Here is a 6,569-nt window from a genome sequence, read left to right on the forward strand (position 1 = left end):
AAAACACATGTTGCCTCTCATTTGCTCTGGAGAATTTGATGACTTGTCTTGTTTTCCCAGTTTATTCAGTCTCTGAGGGCACACTTACCTCCACAGCATGTACTGATAGGCAGTATGTTTTATCCAAAAGACTTATATTGAGCCACCCACATGCAAGAGACCTGGGCACTGTTAAAACTCTCCTGAGGGTACTACTTTTTTCACTTCTCTCAATTTGTCCCATTCTCCTCATCCTCACTTAAACCTTTATCGCTTCTCCTCAGATTGTTGCAGGAGTTCTGTAACTGGTCTCCTTTTCTTCGGTGTAGTTTTCTCTAATTCATCCTCTCTGTTGTTTGCAGAAATATCTTCACAAGTCATAAATGGGACCATTTATTCCCTTGCTGGAAAATTTCTAGTAGTTCCCTATTGCTTATAGAATAAAGATTAAACTTTTCTTATAGCATCTAAGACTTCCCTCCATCTTCGATATTATCTAGTGCCCTGTTTCCTTTGATTCTGTTTCAGGTGTTTAAATGTTATACACATTCTTATGCCTTTGGATCTGTGATCCTGTTGCTCCCTCTACCTACTGTATCCTCCCTACTCTCAGAATCTCCCATCTATCCGTCTTCACAAACACTGACCTTTCGACGCTCGGGTCCAGAGACTCCTCTTCTGTGAAAACTTCCCTGACACCCCTTTGTGACTCATTCCCTGCACTGACTTCTCTTCTGGTATTTTTAACAGTTTCTTCTAATTATATGTCTCTTTTCCCTTAGCACGCTATAATTTCCCTATTATACCTCAAGTTCATCCTGTCTGCTCAGTATTTCATCCATCCTAATATCATCAAATCTTCACTTAGTATGGGGCATGCGTTAGGTGCTCAATAAATGTTTTGTTTCTTTTTTAAAGATTGACACCTGAGCTAACATCTGTTGCCAATTTTCTTTTTTTCCCTTCTTTTCCCCAAAGCCCCCAAGTACATAGTTGTATATTTCAGTTGTGAGTGCCTCTGGTTGTGCTGTGTGGGATGCTGCCTCACCGTGGCCTGAGGGGTGCCATGTCCATGCCCTGGCTCTGAACCAGCAAAACCCTGGACTGCCCAAGCAGATTGCATGAACTTAACCACTCGGCCACAGGGCCACGCCCTCAATAAATGTTTCTTAAATTTATAAATCTAGCTGGTAAGTGCACATCATTACTTATAAGCATTGGCATTGGAATGTGAGTGAGGGAGAAGGATCTTGACGAACACAGGCTAAGAAACTCTTTTGTTAACATCTTTGACATGGCCTGAGGGATGCCAGATAGAGATTTGTTTTCTGATCCAGGCTATAAAACACCTTTGTGACCTTGAGAAAGTCCCATTGCCTCTCTGTTCCTTGGATCCTCAGTTGTAAAATGTGAGGGCAATCTAATGTGATGTGGTGTAGGGCAATGTTAAGAGTTTTCAGGTAGGGCAAATTTGGGTTGGAATTTTGCCTCTTCCTCATTTGTTACATGGAGCAAGTTCTTTATTTTCCTTCAATTTATTCCTCTGCAAACTGGGAAGCATACCACTTACTTCAATGGGTGGCATAAGGAGTAACTATGATCATGTTTGTAAAGTACCAAGATCAGAGTGGACATTCAATTAACTTGATTCATTTCCCTTTTTCCTGAAAACAGAATCCGACCTGCCTATCATGAGGGTTATTTATGAAGACATATGTAGAATATTCTATTGAATAGCAATAAAATGCGATTCAATAGAAGTGCAACTTCTCTTTGAACCAACTTAACTATTTTTGTTTCCATAAACTTGCATGAATTAACCAAGTGGACTTGAGCCTTCAGCTCTGGGTCATTGGGTTCAGGAATAAGACAGGCTCTGGATCAAAGGCTAAAGAGACCCAGTGAGTCATGGGCAGTGTATGGAAATAGGGTTGCCTTTGAAACCTCCACAGTTTTTAAGATAATTTGAGGTTAAGATTATGTTTTTTAAGGAAGCACCAATGTTGTGGAAAGAGGCTCCATGATCCCATGGACAAACCCTAAGCTAGAATAAAATCTGCTCCTTATATGCAACTCAATTGTTCCATCAAATACGAGCTGCTTTCTCTTTTACCATGCTGACTCCATCTCTGTGGCTCCTTCTTCTTAAGGAGACATTCCTCCTTTTCCAGTATTTAAAATCTACTTCTTTGTTTTCCGTTACTAAAATTGTCAGCTATTTTTGCAATATCTTATACACTAGGTACATTTTCATGCACATCCTATCCATGTATAATCCACAATGTCTCACACTCTGACAGTTCAATGTTCTTACCCAAATCCTTCAGTATCCAAGCTGGAATTTATGCCATCTGAGACTGGATAGCTGGGCCTCAGTGTGTATGGTTCTGGGGAAATATCATGTTAGAAGTTGAAGTCCTTCTGCAGGTTAGTTACATTAGACTTCGGTATCTTCTCTTAAAACTTCACATTGGACAGGGCAGACTCAGGGAGTTACATCATCATGGCTCTTCATCTGGTCCCAAAGCATCCCTATCACATACAGTAGTCCCTTAGGCTCAAGCCTAATATGAGAATTAGCAAAGGGAATTTTATTATATCTGAGTGTGGAAATAGAATGGACATTCTTATGACAGTGTTGGAGTTCCAGTGGGAGTTATTAAATATTTTCCAAGTCATTATTGGACACAAATCCACGCATATGTGCACACACATACATATGCATGCACTTACAGACACACACAAACAAAGATGCCCACATTTCTATGCTTTCCAAATTCTTGCAAGGCCCCAGAAGACATATGCTATTTATTCTGTGATTCTTTGAATTTCGGGGAAACATGTTAATAGAAATATCTAATGCCATGTTATCATTCATTCTCAGTGTGGGCAATGTGACCAAGAGGGCAAAAATTGGTTATTGGTAGCCAAAAAATCTTAGATATTGCAATGATGTGTGGTCCTTCAAAGATCTTTGGTGTGTAAAAAGATATACAGTATATCTTTGGTATTACATTTTCTTGTGGGAAAGCAATTAGTAAAAATACCTAATAAAGCTCCTTGGGGGGGGTGGCAATAATTTTAAAAAGTTTGAGAAGCACTGCCATGTGGTTAAGAGTCTTGGCCCAATGTCTCTGTCTTGTAGGACTCAGAGAAAATCACAAATGTATGTCATCTACTAGGACCATTTTGCAAGTATTAATGCATCATAACAATTTCAAAAGAATGGTCTATATGTTGAAATTTCCTGAGATTTCTTATTCCTCTTGGCCAATTTTTTAATGACTTTTGGAGGCTGAAGGGTAGAATTTGAAGCAGGAATAAAGAGAGAAGGGAGATTTATTGTCTCTCTACATAATTACATTTTTAGAATCGTCCTCTTGGGAGACAGGTGGATTACAAAGAAGACCCAGCGGCTATTCTTAAGTGGCCCTGTCTACAATGTGTTTCTTTTCTCTCCTGCTACAAAAAATGGATCTTGAGTGTGTGAAAAGGTATTTTTTTTTTTTTACCAGTGATTTATCTTGAATTGTCTGTGCATATATAGACAAAACTATAGTTTTGCTCCAGCTATAAAAGCCCTGGGAGTGAAGTGGAGAGAAGATAGAGGGAATAAAGAAGTTTAAGTTAACAAAAAATAAATTATCTTTGTGGATTTTGTGCAGATATAGCCCCAATTTGTACAAGTACTTTTGAGATTAATTTGAGTGAGAAAATCAGTAGAATGGATCTGAGAATAGTGAAATATATTGAAATATGTTGAAGATTCTGTACTCAAAATATTAAATCAAGAAGTGATTTTAATAATCAACTGGGAATAATCAGAGAAGGCAGAGAAATCTCAGAGACACTAGAGAAAGCATGTGAGAAAGAAATACATCCATATTCTGTATATATGCACATTTAGGAATATTATAACAGGGAAATCGTTTGTATGCCTGATTAATTCCAGGAGCAATACTAATTTTTGCAGCTATCATCCTCTCAACATTTGTAATTCTTCACTCTCTTGGCAACCTTGTGAGGAGACAATGTTATTTCCATATTACAGGTGGTAAAAGTGAGGTAAAGTATGTTGGCATGAGAGTCACAGATTACAACAAAATAGCATTAGGTTATTGATTTTAGTCTTATACCTCATTCCTCTCCCCAGTCTGCAAGCCCAATATCTCATGTTGTTCAACCTCATCTCTTCTTTTTGTTTCTATATTCCCTCTAATAGAGTTAAGCGTCTATGAGGATGTAGAGAAATGACCATGGAGAAAAGAGATAGCTGTCTCTTACTCCCAGGATAGTGGTTTGAGAAATTAATCAGAGTTAGATTTCCATCTCAATCTGACTGCTCACCCCAGTTTACTGCTCTCAGAAAACCCAATCCTTCTCTGAAGTCTCTTCATGGCTGATTTCATCTCTTGGCTCCTCAGAGTGTAGATGATGGGGTTCACCATGGGGGTGATGACCGTGTTATTGATAGACACAGCTATGTCCATGGGCAGTGTAGTGAAGGGCCGGCAGTAGATGTAAATGCAAGGCACAAAGTGAAGAGTCACCACCAGGATGTGGGAGGTGCAGGTGGTGAGGGCCTTGTGCCGGCCCTCCCCAGAGTGAGATCTCAGCATCACCAGAATAATAGTGTAGGACCCCAGGAGCCCGAGGAACCACAGGAGTGTCACCAGCCCATTGTTAGAGATCATAAGGAGTTCCAGAGCAAAGGTGTCAGTGCAGGCCAGTTTAACCACTTGGGGCACATCACAGTAGAAGGCATCTAGGACATTGGGACCACAGAAGGGGAGTGGAAGTAAGAGAATTATCTGGACAATTGAGTGCAAACCACCACCCATCCAAGAGGTGACCACCAAACCCACCCACATCGATCTCCTCATAATGGTCACATAATGCAGAGGTTTGGCAATTGCAAGGTATCTGTCATAGGCCATCACAGAGAGGAAAAAAATCTGCCCCCCCAGCAAAGTGGAAGAAGAAGATCTGTACCATGCAGCCATGGTAAGAGATGGCTTTCCTCTCTGATAAAAGATCCACCAGGAACTTGGGAACAGTGACAGCTGAAAAAACAATGTCCAGGACTGATTTGTTCCTCAGGAGAAAGTACATGGGAGTGTGGAGGTGGGACTCACAGGTGATGGTCAGCACAATGAGTGCGTTACCCAGCACAGTTGTTACGTACACAGAAAGGAAGACCACAAACAAGCAAAACTCTAGCTCCCGGAAGCGAGTGAGTTCCAGGAAGACAAATTCCTTCACGGTGGTGTGGTTGCTCTGGCCCATGATGGGGACTACCCTCTGCTAGCTCTACCTTAGGAGAAGATATGTCAGGATTAGGAGTATGCAGTCATGAGGCGGCAATATCATTTATCATATATTGTTATAAGGCTCTTGCAAGTATCCAGATCATAACGACTACTCAGAAAAACTGTGCTAGAGTCTCCCTTTTCATTGTGTGGAAACTCTTTATCCTGGTGATTTTCCTTTCTTGTTGTAAAACCCTAGGTTGACAAGAAGAACCATCACACTCCTATGTCCTTACTCTGACTAGAGGGAGATGGAAAGGCTATGGTCATTTGACCATGGCTTATTTTCTATCCTGCAGGAATAACTTCTTTACATGTATGCAAGCTTTATAATTTACTAAAAGCTTTCACCTGCAACATTTCATCTTGATTTTGATTCTTGTGGTGTCTCTGTGGGCTCTGTAGAGTAGTTATGATTATCTGCATTTTACATAGGAGAAACTGGAGCTTAGAGCAGTTAATGACTTTCCCACATTTGCAAAATCACAAAGTTAATAAGTGGCAAATCAAGGATTTGAACCCAAATAATTTTTCTGACTTGACAGAGACTCCCTTCTTGACGAGATTTTAGTTAGGCCCTTCTGAGCCCTCTTCTCAACTAGGTGTCAACCTCGACCTTACACATTTTTCCTGGATAAACTCAGTTTTAGCAAGAATCCTGCTAAATCAGTTTAGCAAGAAGCCCCTACCCTTGATATCTGATCAAATTTCTCAACCCCCACCCTAGACATCTAACTCCTTGTATCAAAGTTCTTGGCTTGTCTTTAGCAAGAATCCTGTTAAGCCAATTTAGCAAGAATCCCCCTATCCTTGCATTCTCCCTTTAGTAATTCTCTATCCACTGACCCTCTCCCTCTGTTCATTGGCTATAAATCCCAACTTCTCCTCATTGTATTTGCAGTTGAGCTTAATCTCTCCCCTCTATTGCAATAGTCTTGACCTCTACTGCAACAGTCTTGAATAAAATCTGTCTTGCCATTTTTAACAAGTGTCTGGTGAATAATTTTTATTTAACAGTCTCCAGAGGTTTTTCCACTGTAGCATTCTGCCAGATCAGAGAGTGTGGGGCTTACTTTGCTATATCAGAATTATAGTGGGTAGGTTAACTTTACAGTTAATTAAGTAGCCTGACTAGTTAATCCTCATCTCCTTTCATACAGGAGAGAAGAATCAGGCCCTCATAAGTACTCCTCCATGCGCTCTGAGACACTTGGATCTCACTTGGTCCACAAGGCTCTTGGTTGAGTGTAGAGCTGCAATCATCATTCAGAGCACATGAAA

At 40.4% G+C, this 6,569-nt stretch overlaps 1 pseudogene; it reads right to left on the bottom strand.

Moving 5' to 3' along the window:
- Window positions 1-4,322: 4,322 nt before the first annotated feature.
- Window positions 4,323-5,265, bottom strand: LOC138916678 (olfactory receptor 4D6-like; annotated as a pseudogene).
- Window positions 5,266-6,569: the final 1,304 nt, after the last annotated feature.

Source organism: Equus caballus, chromosome 12, assembly GCF_041296265.1.
Source record: "Equus caballus isolate H_3958 breed thoroughbred chromosome 12, TB-T2T, whole genome shotgun sequence".
Lineage (NCBI taxonomy): Eukaryota > Metazoa > Chordata > Mammalia > Perissodactyla > Equidae > Equus > Equus caballus.